The 25365-nt window shown below is 39.9% G+C and overlaps 1 long non-coding RNA gene across 1 annotated transcript; it reads left to right on the top strand.

The window, feature by feature from the left end:
- The first annotated feature begins 21491 nt into the window (after window positions 1-21491).
- On the top strand, window positions 21492-23978 carry LOC120436451. The gene is made up of 3 exons (XR_005610434.1): window positions 21492-21528; window positions 21708-21954; window positions 22950-23978. It is a non-coding gene; the product is annotated as an uncharacterized LOC120436451 (long non-coding RNA).
- Window positions 23979-25365: the final 1387 nt, after the last annotated feature.

Consider the following 25365-nt stretch of genomic DNA (forward strand, 5'->3'; position numbering starts at 1 on the left):
TGCAGCAGTCTTAAAATTGCAAAGCTTCTGAAGCGTGATCATCGAACAATCAAGCGTTTCATTCAAAATAGTCAACAGGGTCGCAAGAAGCGTGTGGAAAAACCAAGGCGCAAAATAACTGCCCATGAACTGAGAAAAGTCAAGCGTGCAGCTGCCAAGATGCCACTTGCCACCAGTTTGGCCATATTTCAGAGCTGCAACATCACTGGAGTGCCCAAAAGCACAAGGTGTGCAATACTCAGAGACATGGCCAAGGTAAGAAAGGCTGAAAGACGACCACCACTGAACAAGACACACAAGCTGAAACGTCAAGACTGGGCCAAGAAATATCTCAAGACTGATTTTTCTAAGGTTTTATGGACTGATGAAATGAGAGTGAGTCTTGATGGGCCAGATGGATGGGCCCGTGGCTGGATTGGTAAAGGGCAGAGAGCTCCAGTCCGACTCAGGCGCCAGCAAGGTGGAGGTGGAGTACTGGTTTGGGCTGGTATCATCAAAGATGAGCTTGTGGGGCCTTTTCGGGTTGAGGATGGAGTCAAGCTCAACTCCCAGTCCTACTGCCAGTTTCTGGAAGACACCTTCTTCAAGCAGTGGTACAGGAAGAAGTCTGCATCCTTCAAGAAAAACATGATTTTCATGCAGGACAATGCTCCATCACACGCGTCCAAGTACTCCACAGCGTGGCTGGCAAGAAAGGGTATAAAAGAAGAAAAACTAATGACATGGCCTCCTTGTTCATTGATCTGAACCCCATTGAGAACCTGTGGTCCATCATCAAATGTGAGATTTACAAGGAGGAAAACAGTACACCTCTCTGAACAGTGTCTGGGAGGCTGTGGTTGCTGCTGCACGCAATGTTGATGGTGAACAGATCAAAACACTGACAGAATCCATGGATGGCAGGCTTTTGAGTGTCCTTGCAAAGAAAGGTGGCTATATTGGTCGCTGATTTGTTTTTGTTTTGTTTTTGAATGTCAGAAATGTATATTTGTGAATGTGGAGATGTTATATTGGTTTCAGTGGTAAAATAAATAATTGAAATGGGTATATATTTGTTTTTGTTAAGTTGCCTAATAATTATGCACAGTAATAGTCACCTGCACACACAGATATCCCCTAAAATAGCTAAAACTAAAACAAACTAAAACTACTTCCAAAAACATTCAGCTTTGATATTAATGTGTTTTTGGGGTTCATTGAGAACATGGTTGTTGTTCAATAATAAAATTATTCCTCAAAAATACAACTTGCCTAATAATTCTGCACTCCCTGTATAAACGTAAGAGTTGCGAGCATGTTAGCCGTTGGTCAGTGAAAGAGTGCACGACTTCATAATCCTTATGTTAAACAGAACAGGCGTGTTGTATCTGAATGAGAAACCGATGAACAGGGCTTGCCTAGACAATAGTCTCTTGCTAGTTACTTAGCAGGTTTAGCGTTAACCATTGCATGTTATGGAGACTGTAATTTACAATATAAACATATTGTTTTTCGTAAGATTCTATAAAAAATAATAAATATATGCCCAAAGTTAAGACTTTAAGTAATTTGATTAGTTAAATGAAGTGTATTTGACTGGTAAACATTCATAAAAGTTTGATTTTTAATATTTAAATTATGCTTTACTCAAAATTATTGCTTCATGGTTTTATTGGTTGGGATTTTTTTTGTGTTTCAATTGATTTTGCAATCCCATAACACCAGTCAACAATTGTTCAGAAGCTGTCTATTTCTGATTTTACATTTGACATATTTCTACATTGTTTAGATGACGTTGGATGATTAAATATAAGCGTATGTCTCCTGTGTAGTTGCTTCATCTAATATTTCATCTGACTTTATCACGTGACAATTTTAATATTAGAGAAAGATCTATATAGAGAAGAAGTGATATAAAATATTAAATTAGGAAGGTATTGTAGGTTTATTCTAACTAATAAATCCATCAGCCGCTCATGCTGAGTTTATTTACAACCCAACTTGCTAGGCCAAGAAAGGATGTTATGACATGAAGAGACATTAATTACCTTATCTCACAAGAGTCTATACAGTCGAACATTAATCATTAGGAAATAAACATATATATATCTCCACATGAATGCTGATTGTCCAACTTTTGATCAGCAATGCAGTATTTTATAGCCGTTTATCCTGCTCGATGTAATGTGATTACTGTCTTGTCTTTGGAAGGCCTACAAAGACACTCTGGGACCAGACTATTTATACATTTGAAAATGAATTTAGGAAAACACAAATGAGTAAAACTCTCAATGCAGGTATTTTTTGGTAGTTAGACGTCTATGGGAGGCCCAGACTAACAGAACTAAGATGAACTGACCAATCCACCACAGCAGATGATTAATAAAAACAGATATATTACATATTGAATTCAAACCTATTCATGTATTAGCATGCTGTTGGAAGACAAGAAAAAGAGAAATGGACATTTACATGTTAATCATTTGCAGAAAGAAATCCTTCTAAAAGCAGCCTATTTAAGCATCCCAAAGGCAAAAATCAATCTAAGTTCAAACATTATTCTTAGGCATGAAACTGAATATTGAATGCCTAATAGCAGGGACTGCTGAGGTTACAGCTGAATCTCCCATTATCAGGTATTATCCAAAGAATGGATTGGGGAAGCGTTTGAGCAAAACAAGCCGAGTGCGGCTGTTTTTGGGAGCGGTCTGTAACATAATTTGACTGTTTTGTTTTGTACCCAGCTAAGTTTAAAATGTCAGTTCACTAAATTGACTCTCAACCACTTTATAATCACCACTCATTTGCTTCTCGGTGAAGATTGTGAATAGGAACGATGGGCAATTGGCTTTGTGTTAGGCAAAAATGTCACATTTTATGGCCTTGTCATTCTTGCATTAAACAAAGTTCATACACAGTTGATTCCCATCCATTACCTCTTCCACTCCATCTCCATAGATATCCATTAAGAAAAAATTAAGTAAAAAAAATAAATAAATGGGGGGAAACGTAGATGTACGGAAGTTATTTGGAGAATAAATGAAAAATAAAAGGAGAACTCATCTGATGATTCACTTGGCTGAAAGTGAAGAACAGTCAAGTGGAGAACATCGTGTGCTGTTTGTAGAAAAACAAATTATACAAATGTTAAAAATGGTGAAATTACCTGATAAATGTTCTTCTACTGAAGTTCAGTGTTCAAGAGTGAAACAGTTCTGCTATTGTGAGCAAACTTTGAAAAACATTAGCAGGTCAACGAGGTTCTCGTTACAAAACATTTTTCCATTTAGCGTATTAAAAAGCCATTGGAAACTCAAATCCACAATAGCCTACATAGCTTAACTATAGCATTTCAACTCTGTTGTGCACTACAGTATTCATTCAAACTTGCTTCATTCCACAGTTCACAAACCCCCCTCATTTCCTCCAAGGCCACTTCAATCATTTTGCAAAAAAAACCTGGAGTTCTGACCTGGAGTTCCTAGAAAAAAAAGGAAAAAAAAGAAATCTTTGTGCTGCTTTTTGACATTCTAATGGAAGAAATGTTGAGAGTACCACTGGGAAATAACACTTTTAAAGTAAAAATTTGTTCAGAAAACATCACTCTTTACTTTTATTCATCTTAATTCACTAGCTGGGATCTATATCGTCATTTTGATTTGACAGCATTTCTAGTAGATAATGGTAGATGGCATCAATTGAGAAAGGGGACAGGCGGACTCCTGGGCTAGGCATGTGATAATGAGAGGTGAATGAACTGAAAAAAGAGGAGAGGGTGGGCCACAAGTTTGGAAGTGTATGAGGTGTGGTCCCGCTCCTGAAAATTCTGGTGTTTTGGACAAATTCCTTTATTTACTTTATGTCACAGACATTGGTTCAGTTTCATTGCTGAGTTTATGACATACATAAACATATATATGTCATGATATTGATGTTCAAAGTAAGTCAAAGAGAAAAAAATCAGATGGTTTCAGAATATGAAATGACAGATCAGAATCACATTTATTGCCACATTCACACAAAAATGAGGAATTTGTTGTAGTGTCTTGATGCAAAAAAAAAAAAAAAAAAAAAAAAAAAAAAACTGTGCCAAAGAAATAGAATGCATACTATATTTACAGTGTATATAATATAAACATCTCTATATAAACATTAAAAATAAATGCACACAAAAAGGAACATATACTAACTAACAATATATATAGCTGTATGGTACAATTAGAAAAAATAAATATTTAAGCTATAACAGAATAAAATAGAATACAATAGGACTTTATTGTCATTGTACATGTACAACAAAAGTGGGTGCTCCACACAAACTTTGTAGGAATAAAATACAAATAGTAAGACAGCAAGAATAAATACAAAAAAAGCAATGTATTCACTGAAAAAGAAATCTGATGAATGAACTTAATTTGATCATCATCTAAAAACGTAACATATTTTGATTAAGTTCTATAAACATGGCATACATTTGTCAGTTAAATTTCATCCAGTTATGTAGCTTTAACTTATTAACTTTTCATTCAATCAACAAAATGTATGTTAATTTACTTATATCAACTACTATGTACTTTGTGTAACAAAAGAACATAATAGTTGTGTACTATACCAAATAATACAATACTAATACAAAATATTATTAATGTTAATCTTGTTGTTTCAGTGAGATTAAATTATTTACATTACAAGATTTACCAGAAAATATTACATTATATACACATCCAAAGAATTATATAGTTTTTTCCAACAATATTGTTATAACTAAAAGTGATCTTAAGCAAGAGTTTTCCAGGCTTTCTGAAGGTATTTCAAAGTTATTGTTATTTTTTTTTAACCCTTTAAGACCTACCATAGAACCAAGTCCGCCAGAGCTTATATTATATTTTTACATGCTGTAGTGCCAATTTTGGGAGCATTTCAAGTTGACATACATCAATACAACCATTATAGCCCACATTTTAATAATATGTATGTATTAAGTGCATAGTAATTACATAAATTGCAAAAAAGTGCAATAAACTACAAAAAAATTGAAAATCGTTTTTGTTTTTTTAACATATATTTCTAGTTAGAGAAATTTAAGAGGCTTATCCCTCAAAACTGTAAATACAAAAAAGTTCCACAAAATAGTTTCCCACCACAGGAAATTTATTTTGAGTGTCTTCATAGTTTTATTTTTGAAATACACCAATTTTTATATACTGCAGGAAAAACAAAAATAAATATTATAATGCAAATTTGCAAAAAAGCAGCATATGCATCAAAATAAACTATTTCCAGCAGTGCAATTTGAGTTCTAAGCATCCCAGAAACGACACAGAAAGTCATAAAGTCAAAGATAACTTTTAAAAACACCAGTATAGGCTCATGAGGCCCTGATGGTAAAAAAACTACATTTCCGCGAAAATGACGTCACTTCCGGTTTCTGGCAGGTAATGGCAGACATGCGAAAGTTCGCGCTGACGTCTATTCCAGCGTAGGAAGTGTTTTACGAACAGCTGATCGGCAAAGCGTGCTTCTGGAATATTATGTTTTTGTTGCTGCAAGCGCTTTTTATGCAGTTTTTGCAAAGCTATATGTGGAAGGAAACCGTGACCTAGGACAAGCTGATGGCATAAGATGTAAGTACAACTCCTCCGGTTTCATATGCAAAAAAAATTATTGCTCTAGCTTACGTGGTTGCAGAGCTACTGGGATTTAAAAATAGTTACGCAAGTTACAACCAGTTTTAAAGGGTTAATATTGGCTATGTGCTGATAGTGTTAGTGCAGCTGTCCCTTTAATTGTTCTGATACCTGGTGACATCACAGGAAGCAGGAAGTAGTAAGGTTTAGTGAAGTTTGCACATGGCCAATGAGACTGTCATGAGAGCTGTCGCGTGGTTGGTGCGGAGGGAGTCACTGGATGGAGGAGAGTGGACGGATGGCAGCGGCGTCTGCTGGCAAGATTGGTTGGACAACTGCCAAAAATTCAAACCTGGTTGGCAGTCCACCTGTGGCGGCGGTTGAGCACGACTGTTCCGTGAGTGGGTCAGCTGTGGGCAGCTGGGGAGACTATGTTGATTTCGACGAAGAGGAGGAAATGCCTCTGGAGCAAGTGCAAGGTGAGCAGAGGAGGGAAAAGCGTAAAAGAGGTGGGAGCAGTAGTGGTAGGGATGATTCTTTAGAAGCTAGAGAGAGAATGAGAATGTTTGCTGTTCTGAGATTCAATGAAAGAACACGAGTCCATATTAAAAAACTGAGTCCGTTCGTGTTGACAGCTGAACTTAACAGTAAAGTGGGAGATATAGTTTCTGCTAAGGTACTCTCAGATGGTAATCTTCTTGTGCAATGTGTGAATGAAGAGCAGCTCAACAAGGCTTTGAACTTAAAACAATTGGGGAAGTTTAAAGTAGAAAATGCTGGGCAAGTGGGTGCACAGACGGGAGGTGGATGCAAGGGGGTAATTTCTGGGGTGCCCATTAGTGTGAAAATGGATGATCTGAAAAGCAAAATCAAAGGAGGAAATGTTATTTCTGTGGTCAGAATGAAAGCAACAAAAGAAGGACTTAAGGTAGACAGTGAAAGTATCCTGGTACACTTTGAAGACGGAAATCTGCCAAGGAAAGTGTTTTTAGGTTTCATTAGTTATCCAGTACGAGCCTATGTTCCAAAACCTTTGAGGTGCTTTAACTGTCAAAGGTTTGGACACCTAGCGAAAAACTGTAAGGAGATGTGCTCGGTGTGGTGGAGATCACGAATATGGGAAATGTGGAGATGGAGTTCAACCAAAGTGTTGTAGTTGTGGTGGGAGTCACAGTGTTGCGTATGCTGGATGTGAGAGAATGAAACAAGAACATCATATTCAAAAAGTGAGGGTGGAGAAGAAGATCTCCTATGCTGAAGCAGTGAGGGTGATGAGAGTGAGTGAACAGGTCAACGTTAACCCAGGACAGGGTGCATCTCGGGATCAAGGAGTTACCCGGCTCAACACGAATAGTATGGTTATTGATAAGATGGCATTGGTTACATTCATTGCAGGAGTGATAAACACCACAGCTGATGTGAGATCTAAGCAGGAGAAAATTCGGCTCATTGTTAAGGCGGCGATTAACCACTTGGGGTTAGTAGGACTGACATGGGAAGAAGTGAGGGACAACCTCAATTATCAGTCAAGTCAGGAAACATGATGTTCTTTTATGTAATCATGGTACTTATTCTTCAATGGAATGCAAGGAGTCTGTTGGTCAATGGCCAGGAGTTGAAGCATTTCATCAAACTACTTGATGTCAAACCGGATGTCATTTGTGTACAGGAATCTTGGCTTAAATCTTCTTTGGATTTTGTGTTGTACGGGTACAAGATAATAAGAAATGACAGGGACCGTGGTGGAGGGGGAGGGTGTGCAACGTTTGTCAAACAAGACCTTCCATATAGACTCCTGGGTAAAGGCAATGATTTGGAGTATATTGCTATTGAGGTTTGGGACAGGAATGAACCAAATGTTATTGTGAATTTCTACAATCCTTGCGCCAGATTGGAGCTGCCGCGTCTTCGTTCAATTGAAGGAAGTGACTGTCGTAGAGTTATTTGGTGTGGGGATTTTAATGCCCATAGCAGAGTGTGGGGAGGCACGCACACAGATAAAAATGGTAAGGTAATTGAGGAATTGATGGATACATGCAATTTGGTGTGCTTGAATGATGGTAGGGGAACCAGATGTAATGTTATTAATGGAACAGAGTCAGCTTTGGATTTAACTCTAGTCTCAACTGTCCTTGCAGGAATAAGTCAGTGGACCATCAGAACAGACACTACCATAGGCAGTGACCATTATCCTGTTTTCTGTGATGTTGGAGGGCAGATATAGGTATCTCTAAGAGAGGTGCATAAGAAGTGGAGTTTTCATAGGGCTGACTGGACAAAATTCCAAAAATTATGTGAGGAAACAATTGATAAGGTTGATGAGTCTGGTAGCGTTGATCAAATGAATAATCAGTTTATTGAAGTGCTTATGGTAGCCGCCAAGGCCTCAATCCCGACCAGTAAAGGCACGGAAAGTAGGACTTTGGTGCCATGGTGGACAGAGGAATGTCGAATTGCTGTAAAGGAAAGAAACGAGGTGTTTAAATTTCTCCGCAGAACCCTTAACATACAAGCTCTGATTGCGTACAGAAAAGCAGTGGCGGTGGTCAGGAGAACAGTGAGACAAGCAAAGCGGGGCAGTTGGAGGTTGTTCTGTTCTAAAATAGGAAGAACCACTCCAGTGGGGGAGGTCTGGGCCATGGTCAGAAGAATGGGAGGTGACCGGCGGGAATGGGATTACCCAGCTCTATCTTCAGGCCAACAGAACTTTGTAATAGCTCAGGAAAAAGTGGAGGTTATGGTGAAAACTTTTGCTAAGATTCATAGCTCTGATAACATCTCAGTGTTGGGAAAAGACAGAATGTGCCAAACTAAAACACGATATTCGGAGGATTTAGTGAGAAATGGACAGTGGACATGGACATGGACAGTAATTTGGAAGTGGTGTTTTCTCGGGAGGAAATGGTGAGAGCACTTCGAAAAACAAAGCCCACAGCCCCGGGAAAGGATCAAATTTGTTATTTAATGTTGAACCTTGGTACGAAAGCGCTTAATAAACTGCTGTGTTTGGTTAACACAGTTTGGATTAAGGGTGAGCTCCCAAGTACTTGGAAGGAGGCTGTTATTGTGCCAATAAGAAAACCCAGGAAGGATCCATCTAAACCAGATAGCTACAGACCAATTGCTCTTACATCAAATGTGTGCAAGTTAATGGAACGTATGATAATGGCAAGACTGTCCTTTGAGCTGGAAAGAAAAGGGGCTTTAGCCAATTACCAAAGTGGTTTCAGGACAGCTCGGAACACAACTGATGCTATTATTAGACTTGAGAATGTTGTTAGGAAAGCGCAGGCCAATAAAGAGTCTGTTTTGGCAGTGTTTTTTGACATAGAAAAGGCATATGATATGTTGTGGAGGGATGGGCTTTTAATCAAGTTGCATAAGTTGGGTATTGGTGGCAGGACATTCAATTGGATCCAAGACTTTTTATCTGGTAGGAAGATCCAAGTGCGACTTGGGTCTACAATTTCTAGGCAGTGCACGGTTGAGAATGGAGCATACAGGGCAGTACGATTAGTCCCCTGCTTTTGTTATAATGATCAATGATGTTTTTCTGATGTTCCTGAGGGAATTGGGAGGTCTTTGTTCGCTGATGATGGTGTGTTATGGAAAAAAGGAAGAAATATTGAGCACCTAGTGGGCAAGGTTCAGGAGGCTGTAAATATGGTGGTTGAGTGGGGATTTGACTGGGGATTCAGGTTTTCGGTGGAAAAAACAAAAATGATGTTCTTTACCAAAAGAACAGTGAGTGAGACTTTGCAATTGAAACTGTATGACAAGGTAATTGGGAAAGTGAGCTCTTTTAAGTACTTAGGTGTTATGTTTGATTCAAGACTGACATGGAGGGAGCATATTGACCGGATTGAAACCAAATGCAAAAAAGTTGTCAGTGTTATGAGGTGTGTAGCTGGGAGGGGTTGGGGAGCGAGCTCTTCTGCTTTGAAAAGACTCTACCAGGCATTAATTATATCTGTCTTCGATTATGGGTGTGTGGCATAAGGTTCAGCAGCTCCTTCTGTGTTGAGACGTTTGGATGTTTTGCAATCGGAAGCCCTTAGAGTGTGCTGTGGAGCTTTTAAAACGTCTCCAGTCAGTGCCCTACAGGTGGAGATGGGAGAAATGCCCCTAGATCTTAGGAAGAAGCAAGTATCGGTGAATTACTGGGTTCATCTTGGTGGTCATGGTGACGCACATCCCACAAAGGAGGTACTTTTGGAATGCTGGGAGTATGGAAGGAGTCAGAAGGATCATTTTGGAAAGGTGGGGAATCAGTGGGCTAAGGAGTGTCATGTGTATGACCTTAAAATCTGTCCTGCAGTAGTGTTCCCTGTGGTTCCTCCATGGTTATTGGAGACCCCTCCTGTGGACTGGTACTTGCTGGATCTGAAGAGAAAATTGAAAGGAAGAGTCGATCTTGTTTCAGCATTTCATTTTCACAGCTCGACTGAATACCCTGAGTGTATTCATGTGTTCATGGATGGTGCTAAAAGTCCAGATACTGGAATTACAGGGTTTGGAATAGCAGTTCCGTCAAAAAATATTGAAATAAACAGACGCACTTTGGATGGACTGGCAGTGTACACGGTTGAAATGGTAGCAATTTTGGTAGCATTGAAATGGGTAGAGTGTTCAAAAATCAGGCAGGTGGTAGTATGTTCTGACTCGGCAGCTGTTCTTTCAAGTTTACAATCATTTTGTTCGAAGACAAGGCAGGGTAAGCTGTATACTATTCTGGAGACTATAAGCAGAATAAGGTGTTGTGGTGGCAATATTCACTTTCTTTGGGTGCCAGCTCATGTAGGAATCAGTGGAAATGAAAAGGTGGATAGGTTGGCAAAAGGAGCATTGACTAAAAATAGGACTGAGATGGAAATTAAAAGCAGCGGATCTGAAGTGAAATGTATTGTTTGGAGGCAGGTTGTTCAGGAGTGGCAGAAGCGGTGGGATTCTGGGAGTAAGGGCAGGCACTTGTATCATTTTAAGAAGGAGGTGGCAGGGTGTAGGTTGTATAGGGGTAATAGGAGAGAAGAGGTGGTCATTACCAGGCTTAGACTGGGACATTGTGCATTAAATAAAACACTACAGGTGATAGGAGAACATGAGATGGGGCTTTGTGGAGTGTGCCAGGAGGAGGAGGAGACGGTAGAGCATGTAATACTGCGGTGTAAGGGTTATGATGTGGAGAGGAAAGTTCTGCAGAATAGATTGAAGGAGCGGGGAATTGGGGAATTTAATCTGAAGAGTGTGTTGGAGGGTAGTAGGGCACAGGTGAGGGAACTGGTGGGGTTTCTGAAGGTTATAGGTGTTTATGGAAGAGTGTAAGGGTTTTTTTGTTTGTTTGTTTATTTTTGAATACAGATTGTAAGCTCACTGTCTGACCCATACTCCGGAACAGTAGGAGGCGGTAATGCTCCTTTACGTTGGTTGCCAACCGCCGTTAAACACAAAGAAGAAGAAGAAGAAGAGACTGCCATGAATCCAGATGCTTCTACCCTCAATCCTTCGTCTTTTGGAGCATCGTCTGTATGTATATTGTTTATTTGATACTTATCTGTAGTTCTGTGGTTGTATTTTGTGACATGAGGGAAGTTTAATGTGTAACTTTGATACGTTGTTGAAGCCACATGTTTAGAGCACGGCTATGCTTATTCTTGCAGCTAAAGTGCTATGCTAAGTTTACTTAGATTATTGTAGATTGTAGGTACAGTGTATATGTAAGATTTAAAAAATATACTTTGTAATTGTAATTGTAATTGTGTTATGTTTGTTTCAGTTTTACACTTTCTACATCATTAAACTGTGGACAAAGAGTAATGGTCTTCAGAGTCTTGATGAAAGAAAAGTGTTGAACCTTGCTGCCGGTTCCTCTTCTGTGCAGTGTGATGAGGGAAAGACAGTACAGGCTACTTTTTTACTCTATTTCAGTCTAAGGGATTAACCAGTGTTGTATATACATGTAACAGGTAGAAAGCCACCTGAATTTTTGCACCTTGGATGACAGTTTGTGCCCATTAAGATTGCAAAATATCTTCAAACATGTATTTAAACTTTGGTGGATAGCTTAAGTCTAAATAAAAGACCACATGCCTGTGCAGTGCTAGCCAGACCAGTGAGGACCACCACATCTTGAATGAAGACACTTATATCTAACTGGGCTGCACATTTTGACTGTTACATATAGCCCCATCACTGCTTTTTTCATTATGCCTTTAGCCTCCATGTCTGTATTCTGTGTGATGAAAACATGAATCTACTATTAAAAGAAAAAAATACATGATAAGAGTAGTGACATTTTAACAAACATTTGAAGGCAAGATAAAAACTTTGTCAATGCATAAATGCTTGTGGACCTGTACCTACCACTCTTTAAATCCTTTAACTCCAGGGGTTGCTGTAGTTCAGGAGGTTGGTGGTTCAGTCCCAGCCCACTTGCCAAAGTACCACTGGGCAAGATACTGAACCCAAAATGATTTCCCCAAGAAGTGTGAATGTTAGACCGAAAGCGCCTAGGTAGAAAAATACAATACAATACAATATAATTTGGGCCAGAAGTAACTGACCATAAGATCGTAAAGAACAGCTGGGAGTATAGAGACTGAGGAGGTCGGTGAGATAGTCATGGGCAAGGTTGTTTAGGCATTTGAAAGTAAGCAGCAGAACTTTAAAATCAATACAAAATTTAATAGGCAGCCAATGTAAATCAGAGAGCACTGTAGGCAAACTTTCTAGTTCCGGTTAGGAGACGAGCTGCAGCATTCTGAACGAGCTCTAATCGTTGGAGGTGAGCAAGTTGGAGTCCAGAGTAGAGCGAGTTACAATAATCTAATCTGGAGGTCACAAAGGCATGTATCAGTTTTTCAAGATCTTTGTACGGTATTAAGTGTTTGACCTTTGAAATTTGGAGCAATTGGAAGAAGCCAGATTTAACCATGTAAAAGCATAGATGAGGCATGTTTGGTGCTTTGCAATGCTTCTTTACCCAAGTCGAGATAAAAAGCACTTTACAAAGGTGAACTTAAAACAAACTGTGCATGCGACAAAGTTTTTCACTTCTATGACTCAACAAAATAAACAGTAGTTACAGTTTTTCTTATTTTTTTCATCCTTTTTAAAAAAATGTCCATTACTAAATTAGGGCTAATTTTAGCATGCTGTGTGATGCTGAGCTGCTTGAAATAATAAACAGCGAGAGGTTAGACTGCTTCCAATGATGCTGCTAGCATGACAAAATAAGCCTAATAAACAACCTGACTAAATTAATATTAAGAACACTTATTTGTTCCAGTCCATATACAGCAGTTGGATGGCAGTTTCTTGCAGAACAGCAGGAATCAAGAGCTGCCCATTAATTCTCTACAAGAGCCACACAGTTAATACACACACACAGAGACAGACTGTTTCCAAAGTCTTACAACAAAAACCTGTCTAATTTTTGTGCGTCCAAATACTTGCAACAAAGTACTGCTATAAAGAATGCATGCTTCCCAAAAGAAGCAATGCCTTTACAGTAGATGCAGTAAAGATAGCATCAGGTAAGATAACTATTTACTGAAAGAAATCTAATGTCTTTAGCAAAAGTCTAGCCTTCTAGTTCAAATATAAGCATCTTTTCAGGAGAAAAGTATAAGCAGTCATTTTCAGGTTAATGAATATTAAAAATGACAAACATCAGAATGCACCTCTGAAGGCAAAATTATGACACACTCACACCGTGGTAGGTTTAGCAAAGGTGAGGGAAGATTATCTGTTTCTATGTGTGTGTGTGTTTTTTTTTTTCCTTTATAAGCAGCTGGATTGTGTATGTGTGTGTGTGAGAGAGAGCAAGTGTGTGTGATTTACTTGCTGCTTTGGTCTGAGTTCACAGTTTTCACAACACCCCTCTGTCTGTGCACACTCCGAGAGACATGGCTGTCTGCTAGCAGACCTCGGTGTGTTTGTACCTCTGATCTTGTTAAAAGGACATGCGGTGGGCAACGTTGAGGTTGGGCTGCAGGCTGCCCGCCTAATAAGAAGAAACAGTACTTCACTATTTTCTTTGCTACTTTTTCCACCAGCTGAAAACAAACAAAATATAATTTCCTTAACTTTTGATGTTTGGATTAAAGACATTAAATGCCAACATCCCCCCATGTCACTGTTTTTAAATTAATCCCTGAAAAACCCCATCACATAGTCTAACAATACAAATTCAACCCTAAAACCAAAACATACCATGTCACCCTTCTACAGTGGACTATACTTAAATTTGCAGTATTTGCAGTTTTTTAGCTTAGCTACAGTCTAATCTTGCACTATGCTTCACTCTTAACTGAGCTTGTGTCCACGTTGGAGGTCACTGCCTAACACAACAAACACTCAGAGTTTTTAAAGTTTTATATCTTCTAATTGGTTTGTATTTTTAGTTTTTTAGTTCCCAGAGTAGGTTTTCTTGTTTCAGTTTAGTTTTTATTGTGAGAAACATTTGGTGTTATTTTAGTTTTATTAAGGTTAAGTGTTCATTTAAGTCTTTTTTAATTATTATTGCATCAACGGTATATGTCAGAGGCAAGATTGCTGTTGACTCGCAGTCTTGTAGATGCCCAACCTCTCGATGAACACATCCATCGATGGTTTTTCAGGTAAGTTGTAATAACATTTTTATGAAATAAAGAGATGCTAAATTTTATTTAACAACATTTTTTTCACATATAAATGAAAACTTGCATTTCCATGTATTTCAGCGAGGGTCCTATGCTTGATTCAGTATAGTTGTATCTTCTTTTTCCCCACTTTTATTAAACCAAAGCTTTCATCCTATCTGTTCTTATTTTTCCTATTTTTGTTTCTGACTTTGATGGATTGCCTAAAATCTATTAAATACCTCAAGGGACTGCTGTATTTGTCTTCAGTTTCACACTGTAGTGAAATGAACAGAAACCAGCGGCAGTATATAAACCTCTTCATTTTGGCTACAGTTGTGTCTGACAACCACGGGATCAGCTCTGTGGGAAATGTTCAACGCATAAATTTAATTTCAACATACCCTTGTTGCTTGCACTTGTTAACGTTTATTTGTGCTCTATCCAGCGATCTCTGACAGCAGTGACAAGTGACAAATGACGAAGTGTTGCAAAAACATAGAAAAGAAAGGAAGAAACAAATCTGGAACCATTCGACTTGAGTCTCAATTGTTTTATGCAGTTTTGGTGGAGGAAACTTCAAAGAAGCAAAAACAACCATAATGGAGATGGTGGTGTAGCCTGTTTGTTACTTACACCTGTTGAACTGCTCATTAATACTAATATGTAATGAGATTATCACATGGCAGAAACTAATTTCCTTTAAGCATGTAGACATGGTCAAGACGACCTGCTGACGTCCAAACCGAGGATCAGACTAAGGAAGAAAGGTAACTTAAGTGACTTTGTACATGGCATGGTTGTTTGTCTGAAAAAGTAAAAAATATCCAGTGAGAAAAAATGTTCCCTGAGCAAAAATGCCTTGTTGATGTCAGAGGTCACAGCAGAATGACTAGACTGCTTCGAGCTGATAGAAAAGCAACAGTAACTGGCGGAAACAATATGAAAGCATGGATCCATCCTGCCTTGTATCAGTGGTTCACACTGATGGTAGTGGTTTAATGGTGTGGGAGCTATTTTCTTGGCCAACTAAACATCATTACAGGCTACCTGAGTATCTCAGCTCACCATGTCTATCCTTTTTTTTTTATAACATCAGTGTCCATATTTACTGATGGCTAAACAATGACTTCACGATACTCACCAGAGTATGTCATGTCACCAGATCCCAATCCAAATGAGCATCTTTGGGATGTGATGGAACACAAAACTTGCACCGCAGTTGTGCAGCTGACAAATCTGCTGCAACTATGTTATGCCCATAACTTCTAAAGAATGTTTTCAGCACCTTGTTGAATATATGCTACAATGAATTACAGTTCTGAAGGCAAAAGGTGGTCCAACACAGTACTAGCAAAGTATGCCTAACAAAATGGTCAGTGAGCATATATATAGTTGGACTTCTTTGCATTCTCTTCTTTCATTCTGAATTTTTAGATTAAATTATGTAAGCTATTTCATTTTATTGATTCTGATATACTGGTGTGTAGTAAGAACTAAACTAAAACAATACCAAAAACTAGTTGTGTGCTAACCTCAGAAGGCTAACAACAAAAGAGTTAATGTGCCAGAGTTAGGTTCACATCCCTTTTTTAAGAGAGTTTTCCTTAATATAGCATACCCAAAATGGAAATGTTAAAACAAATAGCAAAATGCATTTATGAAAAGTGCGACTTTAAAGGTAACATCTTTAAGATTCTTAAAGGCAGGTTAAACATGTGGCTAAAATGTTGCCTAACTTGAACCTCGATAGCCTCCAAGTGGTTCACTGGTAACCTGGGGGATGTGGGTACGGTGCAAAACTGGGACCAGAGGTTCAAGATTGGTATCCAATATGCCAGTGGTTCCCAAACTTTTTTTTGCCAGGACCCCCTTTGTTTTACAAGAAAAATGTTCGCGCCCCCCCCACCACCTAAGCCCCGCACAAACACATCCTCCAAACACACACACCCATATTTTGCTCCATTGCGGTTTATTTCACAGCTCAAACATTTAGTGAACAATTAAGCAAATACAAGTAAACGGCAATAAATTACAGGTAGTAATAAAATATACTCTTTTACGCTGCGTCCACACCTACACGGGTATTTCTGAAAACTCAGCTGTTTCTATGCGTTTGGGCTTTTCGTCAACACGTAAACGGCGTTGCGATTCACCGAAAACGGAGATTATTTAAAACTCCTTTTTTGCGTTTATGTGTGGACGAGGAATCCAGAGTTCGTCACGCAACGTCAAAGGTATGTGCCTCTTTTCACGTCACGCTGTGCGCCACGTTATTGTTTACATGAGATGAATTGCAGAATGGCAGATAGTCAGATTCACAGTATTTTGTCTCTATCTTCAGGTTTTACACGCTGACATATACACACACAGTTACTGTCCCTCCATTTAGAAAGGCAGAGGCGTCACGGTGTGATTATTTTACGTGTAGTTGTGTTTTTTCCTGTGTAATAATATTCAACATTGCTGTCAATACATTTTTCAAAAAATGCCTCTCTGTGCAAAATGGGTTCAAAAACATAAACAGCTGTGGGATACTGTTTGTCCGTGATTTGGAGAGCCCAGCGCTGCTCCAGACGCAGGGAAAACTAATTTTGCAGGGGAGACCTACCTTGGCACTTGTGCAGGTGAAGCCAAAGGGAAGATGTGCTTCACCATATTTTCTAGTCTTTGGTTTGGAAGGAAGTTGGTTTGGAAACATATTCAGCGATGCTTCATCTCCTGCTTTGCGTTTGTGTGGGAGCCCCGTCAAAAACCTGTCCATTATGCTAGCAGTGTCCAAGCTTTCTTTTTTTTTTTTCTTTTCATACCGAGCCCCCCCCCTGCACTGGTGCCCCACACTTTGGGAACCTCTGCAATATGCAATTTGCAATATGCACAATCTCAACAGCACAGTAATTCCAAAAATGGGGTTCAGAAGTACTTTTGTAATTTCTCTGGTGTCAAATGATGGTTTGTCCCACTTATTCACAATGTACCCCCGCATCAAATAACAGCAGCAGTGAGACAACGCTGTCACTCCCATTTGTCAGTGTGCAGGCTTACTTTTGTGATCCAAAACACATTCTTTCCCGAATTATAGCCAAATAGTTTTTAGTGCCCTAATCCTAACCAGTAAGCAAAGGGGAAAATAATGAGAGAGTGAGCGGTTACAAAAATATGGATTTTAGCAGTGGAGAGCAGAGTGGCCTAGTTGAGAGTTAGCAGTGTTAACATTTTTAAATGTAGTTTATGAGCTGCATTAAAATTATTATTTTAAAGTGATTCTGTTGTCTGACAACAAAAAAGACAAATATCTGGCTACATAAGAACGTCTCTATTGTGAATTTGGCTGTATCACAAAGCAATATAAGTGAGTGTAGTGAGTAGGAGAGAAGCAAACAGCTGTAAAGGGCTAGCAGGAAGCCTGCTGAGTTTAGCTGCTCTGAAAGATAGTTACAATAACACAGCATAACACACACACACACACAGTACTCCTTTTATAAATCGAGTCTTAAAGTTTCCACAGTTCATGGTCATACCTCTGCTTACATTTCCCCCCCAAGAGCTCATATCTGTACGCAATACTCTTTACATGGTTAAGTTGTTACCTCCACAGCTGTTCTGACACATTTTTGTCTGCACAAAAACATTTGTGTTGTTTTATCCACTTTCTGCTGTGTTTTTTGTGTTTTTGCAGCATTTTTCCATTTTTACAGCGACCTTTTAAATTTGATTTAATTTAATTGGACCTCTCAGGGCCACCGTTTTTGACCAATGAAAAAAAAAAGAACACTTGTTTTGTCTCTGAGATAACAGATGTACTGTGTGACTCTGATGGTTAATACATTAATCTAATTCAGAATTAACATGTTAAAATACCAGTCACACAGCCAAACACACCAATCAGGGCTGTTGGCAGTGAGCTTCAGACACTGACTGTGAATAAAAATATCAAAATGCCATAAAAGTGGATTTTCGGGATGTGGGACCTTTAGGGAAGTCACCACCCTGAACTATTCCACAGTGGTCTCGATGGCTTGCTTTGCATTAACAGTGCTGTGCTGTGCATTCCAGCCACTGCAAATGGAATTAGACCTCAGATGCCTTCTGTGGCCCAGAGTTTCACACTTTGGGATGGGAAAAGGGTAGCTGTCCAATTGGCAAGGGCCCTCCTTAGAGGATGCAAGAGTGAGGCTTAAGTCAAAGCTATTACAAGGGGCAAATAACTTGCATGAAATATTCACTAAAGTCCATGTCCAGGGAAGTGAAACCATAAATAATTGACATTGAGCGAAGGTATGGGTATACCTTTGTTGTGCTGGAGCATCACTTATCCTAGGTTCAGAATTATGGCCTGTTTTGTTTGCTTGGTATGCCGTTTGTGCAATTATACCATTGATTAAAATTTTATTTTCTATTCAAGTACTATTTTTTTTCTTTCATACTTTTATTCTTACTTGAACCAATTCGAAATAGGAATGCGGTGTAGTACAACCGTGTTCTACTACTTTAAATAAGCACATTCGTCAGTTATAGAAGAGGCTAGCCCAAACCTGTCACAGTTTCATAAAAATGAGAGCCTTGGCAGACTGCTTTAAAACAGAATAAGCAAATCTCTTGTTTTGGAGCAAAGCAAATCACACGGACCACAGTATTGTAGTCTGAGCCAGCTCTGCAGTTGTGTAAGCTCGACTGAATCCAAATCCTACGTAACAATTTGTTGCCATGGAGCTTAGCATCCCGGACAGAGCATTCTGCAGGTGTGTGCGTGTTTGCGTGAGAGAATGTGGACACAACTTTCACAGCAGCAACCGCAGCGCTCCTTTGGTTACAGCTCTACAACAATTAATCAAGAAAACTTTCCAATCAATAATGCTCCATTGGACCCAGACAGAGCTTTCAGGTCTGCCCGCACCAGGCATGCAAAAGATAGTTATCACTCCAGCTGAGAAATGAGCTGCTCAGCATCAGCTCGGCTGGTGGATAAGTTTAAAACTCAGCTTGAGGAAACAGGAGGAGGATGATGAATGACGACTCTGGGAGAAAAAGCAGACGATGTAGCCGTGAAGGTTTCTGTAAAAGATGATACGTGAGGGGGAATGAAAAGACGGCAGGAGAAAACGAAATAAAAAAAATGTGGGTGTGATATGGAGGCAGCTTTCTTGGAGAAGATAAAGAAAGACAGAGAGTGGGGAGATTCAGATCAGAGCTTTCTCTCAGGCCATTAGTGGCCCTGCTGTGGGCTTCAGGGTAGACCTCAGTGATTAACTAGCAGAATTATTCTTTTTCACACGGGTCAGAGGAATATACCATAACAACTTATTGCTTCTGAATAAAATGACATATTAAGCTGCCAAAACATAATAAGAGAAGGTGAGTACTTCAGGGAAGAACGTTTCACACTTTTTTCTTTCCAGATAATTCACACGCAGCTTTCTTTAAAGGTTTTAACTTTTCATTTAAAAAAGAGCTTTTTTACACTTTTTTTTTTTTGTAGAAAAGGCAAAAGATTCTGTCTCATCATTAAACTGAGGGCAGAAATATAAAATGGTTTACAGTGCATCTATTTAAATTCTTCACGGGGTGAGACTGTGTAGGAAAAGAAATGACATGCATTTGTGAAAAAATATGTTGTTCTCAGGAGCTCAGTAAGTTCCAGTATCGTCCAGTCATGAAATTTTCTCACTAAATATTCCACTGTCAACTGTTGTTGGTATTGTGACAAAGTGACAGTGCTTGGGAATGATAGCAGCTTGGCCACAAACTGTAGGCTACATAAAATCAGTGGATGCTGAGGTGTGTAGTGGGTAGAGGTCACCAACTTTCTGCCGAGTCAATCACTGCAGACCTCCAAACTTCATGTAGCCTTCTGATTAGCTTAAGAACAAGGCATAGAGAGTTTCATGAAATGGGCTTCCATGGCCGAGCAGCTGCAATCAAGCCTTACATTGCCAGTGCAAAGTGGTGTAAAGCACACTGCCACTGGAGAGAGATGTTCTCTGGAGTGATATATCATGTTTCTCCGTATGGCAAGGCAAAAAGTCAGGGTTAGGTGGTTGCCAAGAAAACAGTTCTTGTCTGATTGCAATGTGCCAATTTCATGCTCTACACTTTGTAGGAATACTTTGGGGTTCCTTTTCTACCATGAGACTGCATACCAGTGCACAAAATAAGGTCCATAAAGATATGGCAGAGCCAGAAGTCGAGTCCTGACCTCGTAGTGATTAGCCAATGACAAAATGTTTTCCTTGATGCAACGGAGTCAGATCCAGACTTCCCTCATCACATCTGCTTTCAAAAGCCCACGATGGTGACAGCAAAATCCACAAAACTACTCAACTTGTTATGGTCCTGGGTCTTTGACCCAGTGTTTTTGGACTTTTAGGCCTTGTTTATTATTACGGTGATCTTCCTTTCTTAGTCTTTATTTGGTATTGTTTAGTTTTCTTGTGCTTCCCAGTTTAATCATTTGTATTTCTAGTTCTTAACTACTTGTTCATTTAAGCCCCTTTTCCGTTAGTACCTACTCGGATTTACTCGGCACGGTTCACCACGATTTTCAGGGTTTTCCATTAGGTCTCAGCACCTGGTACCAAATACTTTTTTAGTACCTGCTCGCCCGGGGTTCCAAGCAATCCGAAAAATGTGACATCGTCAGACTGCATGCCACCGATTGGCTGGTCAGTGGCGTCACTCGATGAGTCATAAGAGCATCTCATTCACGGAAATTAAAACCACAATTTTTTAAACTGGGCAATAAGGGAAATAGCTACAAAAATAACGCAGTGATCCCCAAGTCTGACGAAAAGCCACAGACCGAGCAGTAGGTATATTCTTGCCCCAACGTCCAACTTTATTTTATAGCATTCGTGTCACATATTAATTATGTTGCTGGACACTCTGACGAGTTGCTTTGACGACAACTACGCAGGTTAGGTAGTACTAGATTTTAATGGAAAACCAGTCGATCCGACTAGGTACTAATGGAAAAGGGGATATAGTCTGTTCCCTTGTATCCTGGTTGTCTTGGTCTCGTCTGTGTTCTCCCCAGCCCATCATGTCTCCCACGCTCTCTCGCTATCCCTCACTCTCTGTCTCTGTGTTCTGTTTCCTGTTTTATTTTGGTAGTCCTTGTCTAAAGTGCATTGGGTTCAGTTTTGTTTCTCTGGTCTCGTTATCTTTAAATTGGTCCTCCTGTGTTCTCACCTGTTTTCCAGCTTCTCGTTATCCTGTGTGTGTATTTAAGTCCTCAGTCTCACTTTGCTCGTTGTCGCGTTGTCACTGTTAGCTGTGCTTCCCTCATAGTACAGGACCTCATATAGGTATTTATATGGGAATATATAATATATACACACACACACACACACACACACACACACACACACACACACACACACACACACACACTTCTAACTAACCACCCTGAGAGATAAGCTCCATAACTGCCTATATTTTTTGCTTTTTTGGTGTCTCAATAATCTGTTTACAATCTCCTTGCAAGCTCGTCCTCAGAATCACCTCAGATTCAATTCACGCAATAAACATATTTCGGTCACATCACTTCAGAGAAACGGGGGCCTCTACACGAGCTTCATTTGGACACACCCCCTTTACTTGACACAGTTCTCGGGGCTTCAGGGTCAGATGTAACATCATTAGGTCGTGCCATGCCTGCCACACAGCAGGATATGACAGAATGACGCGACCACACCATGGACCCAGTGGACGCAACTCGGCATTCAGGACTGGTGAGCTGCATCACTCATGCCATTTCTCTGAATCCAAGAGTGCTGAAATTAAGACTTTGTTTCCCCATGAGAGTTTTTTTGACTGCTCCTGAACCCTTTTGTAAACTAAAGAACTGAGATGAATTTATAATTGATTAAAACTGTAAGTTTTTGTTTTTGACTCAGTTAATCAAAATGAATCTTGTGTTTTTGAAACAATCAGCCCAAAGACTGTATGTGTTTTATTTCTTGATCTGTCTGTCCTCTCTGACTGTTTGACTCTTGAGCCAGCCGAAGCTGAGATTTCTGTTTTGCATCGAACCTATAGTAAAGAACTTGAGTTAAATATTTTGGCTACTCATAATGTGGCTGTGCCAGCTGAGTCAGAGGCCGTTTACTGTGCATCTGATCTGACACCTTCTAGAGCTGCTTTCTTTGCTGCAAAGCAAACATCCATTGAGACCGTTTCTCATGCTGCTAAACTGGTTCCCTCAAAGACTGAAAATCTGCCCAGGGCCTTCCCAGAGACTGCGTTCGAGGGCTCAGCCAACTCTGGAGGCTGCTCTAATTTAAAGACATTGGGGGTCCAGTGTCAGCTGGGTGCCCAGCCAAGCTGACCAAGCCTCTAGTGGCCCCGCACCTCTGCTTGCCGCAGCTCCCAGGCCGCCGCCTGAGTCGGAGGGAGCAGCGACAGCCTGCACTGTCTGGTCCTGCTCTGAAAGGGGTCTACACTCTGCCATCTGGTCGTGCTCTGCCTGCGTCAGTGGTCACTGCACCGCCTGACCCTGCTTGGTCTGGACCTACTCTGCCCAAGGGTCTCCATCTCACTGCCGTCAGCCTCCAGCCAAGCCGCCCGTGGATCTCTGTCTCACCTGATGTTGGCCTCTAGCCAAGCCAATGGAGGGTCTCCGTCTCCACTGCCATCAGCTTGCAGCGGAGATGCCCGATGGTCTCCATCTCCATCAACGTCGGCCTCCAGCCAAGCTGCCTAAAGATCTCCGTCTCTGTCTCCACAGCCTCCTGAAGTGTCGCGTCTTCGTTGCCAGCCTCCAACCCCGTCACCGGAGGATTGTTGATGCCGCCTTCAGTCTCCAGTGCTGTCACCTAAAGGTCTTCTTCATCTCTGTCAACCTCCACCCACTCTGCCTCCACTGTGGGTGGCCTCCTGATCTGCTCTGCTTCACCCATCGGTCACATGGTCACCCTCCAGAACTGATCCATGCCACTGGGGAGCCCAACAAGAATCCCAAAGGGCGTGTGGCTCAACGTGATGATTCTGACCGCAATTCTTTTAAAAAGTTTTTCTTTTACTTTTAAAAAGAACTTTGCGATTTATCTGTGATGTCTTATGTCATATTTTTAATGTCTTGCTAACTGTTGCTAGAGATGGTGAAAATATCTCTGCCGTTGTTACTTTCCTATATTTCTGTTGTTTCTGGTTGTTTTAAAAAAAATTGAGAATAGCAACACTGATTTATTTTCACATTTTGCTTTACTGTTGCAAAATGAAAAATAGTCTAGCATTAATTATCCAAAATGTCCCTGATACAATTAAATGAATAGAAATACAAACTTTTTTTGTTCCTAATTAAGCTTAATACATGTCTCTATCTGTGAAAGCAGAAGAGGAACAGATGCAGAATTAGCAGTAGCTGTTCTTTTTCGACAGACATTTCCTGCAATAACTGTTCAAAGAGCCTCTTCTCTGTCGTTGGTACATAATATGTGTTAAAATTCAACATTTGTCCCTCATATCCATGAGGCTTGAGCTACAGTCATTTGCATTGCTTGCAATGTCAATAATGTGGTCCACCCACCAGCTATGAATAAATTTACCTACCCAAACTGGCTCATTATAAAATCAAGGACACCAAGTAGACGCAGTATCGCACATGTAGCCGCTATGTGGCTGTTAGCTGACCTGGTGCCTTTGAGCTGACTGCACTCATATTCCACAGGCATCCTGGATGAACCCTTTGATCATATGATCTCTTCTATGGAATATTAGCCAGCTCACCCTGAGGCATATAGTTTTAAATCTAAGATTGGATCACCTCCTACAGCTTGTGCACAGCAGAGTGGGCAGAAGCTGCTGATTGCTGCTTGTCGTTGTCTTTGTTGGCATAGGGTAGAAAAATTGCAATGTGCAAAAAGTTAAAGAAAATGAGAAGCCGGTGTCATCTAACAGCAGCTGATCTATCCTAAATCCAGCACAATCATAGCTTAACACCAGATGTTCCTGGAGGTATTAAAGAATAGATGGACAAAAAACAATGGAGTCTGGCATTTATTATCACTTTTAATGTTGTGAAGACATAGGAATGTGTGCTGCTTGTGAAGTAGTTTACTCAAGACTTAATGTCTGATTGCTCTAAATAGGCTTTCTATTGGTAGTGACACAGATCAACCTAGCACTATTAAATGTTCTAATTAATTCTGTTATGTCTTTAAATAACCATCTAAATAAGATAAGACAAGACTTTCGCACTATTTTTTCCCCATACCATGTCATTAAGTATTGAACCAGAAAATGAGGAAGCTAACACTATGTTTTGGCCTACAGAAGAGCTCTGCACAGAGTTCAACTGGCTAACAAGCTTGTGAAATATCTCATTGTCCTGCAGTTTTCTCAAGCCAATTTATACTGCCTATGGAATTAGAAAATCCTCAAGCCCAAAATGAGACAGCACACGAGTCAGTTCAAGAAAAAGAGGCCAGCATTATCAAACAAGAAGATCTCCAATGTTAGAGCATGTCAGAGGAAAAGGCCAAAATGGAAAAAAGAAGAAAAATAAACACATAATACATTATATTAGTTGTATATAGATTTGTCCGTGGCTCCATTGTAACCACCTCCAACTGGTCGCAGCAGATAGCTGTCCCTCCCTGAGCCTGGTTCTGCCCGAGGATTCTTCCGTTTTAAAGGGAGTTTTTCTTCCCCACTGTCGCCAATTGCTTGCTCACAGGGGATCATTGGATTAATTCAGTTAAGTTCAATCTATATGTATGTAAATATTGTGGAATTGAATTGAACTGAATTAAAGATGATTTTTAGGAGATGGAGTTGAGTGAATCAAGAAATTATAACATCTAACCAAAAAAATGACCATCAAACAACGAATTAAATCTTCAAATTAAATTTTGACGATTTAATTTTGTGTCAAAAAAGTGTCTAAAAAGTATTTACAATATCAAATTACAGCATCTTAACATCAGTAATAAACATGTTTACAGCCTAGTTAAAAATGTTGGTTTTTATGGTTCATGAGCTGAATTAATCTCTAAATAACCACTGTGTCAGTAGTGGTATAAAAGAAACTGGACTTCTTTAAGTTTCTTGAAGACATTTCACCTCTCATCCGAGAAGCTTCATCTTAAGCTTTACTTTCCAACCTTCCTAGATTAACATGTCCTGGATGACTGAGAATCTAC

This window comes from Oreochromis aureus, linkage group 23 (assembly GCF_013358895.1).
Source record: "Oreochromis aureus strain Israel breed Guangdong linkage group 23, ZZ_aureus, whole genome shotgun sequence".
In the NCBI taxonomy this organism is placed as follows: Eukaryota; Metazoa; Chordata; class Actinopteri; order Cichliformes; family Cichlidae; genus Oreochromis; species Oreochromis aureus.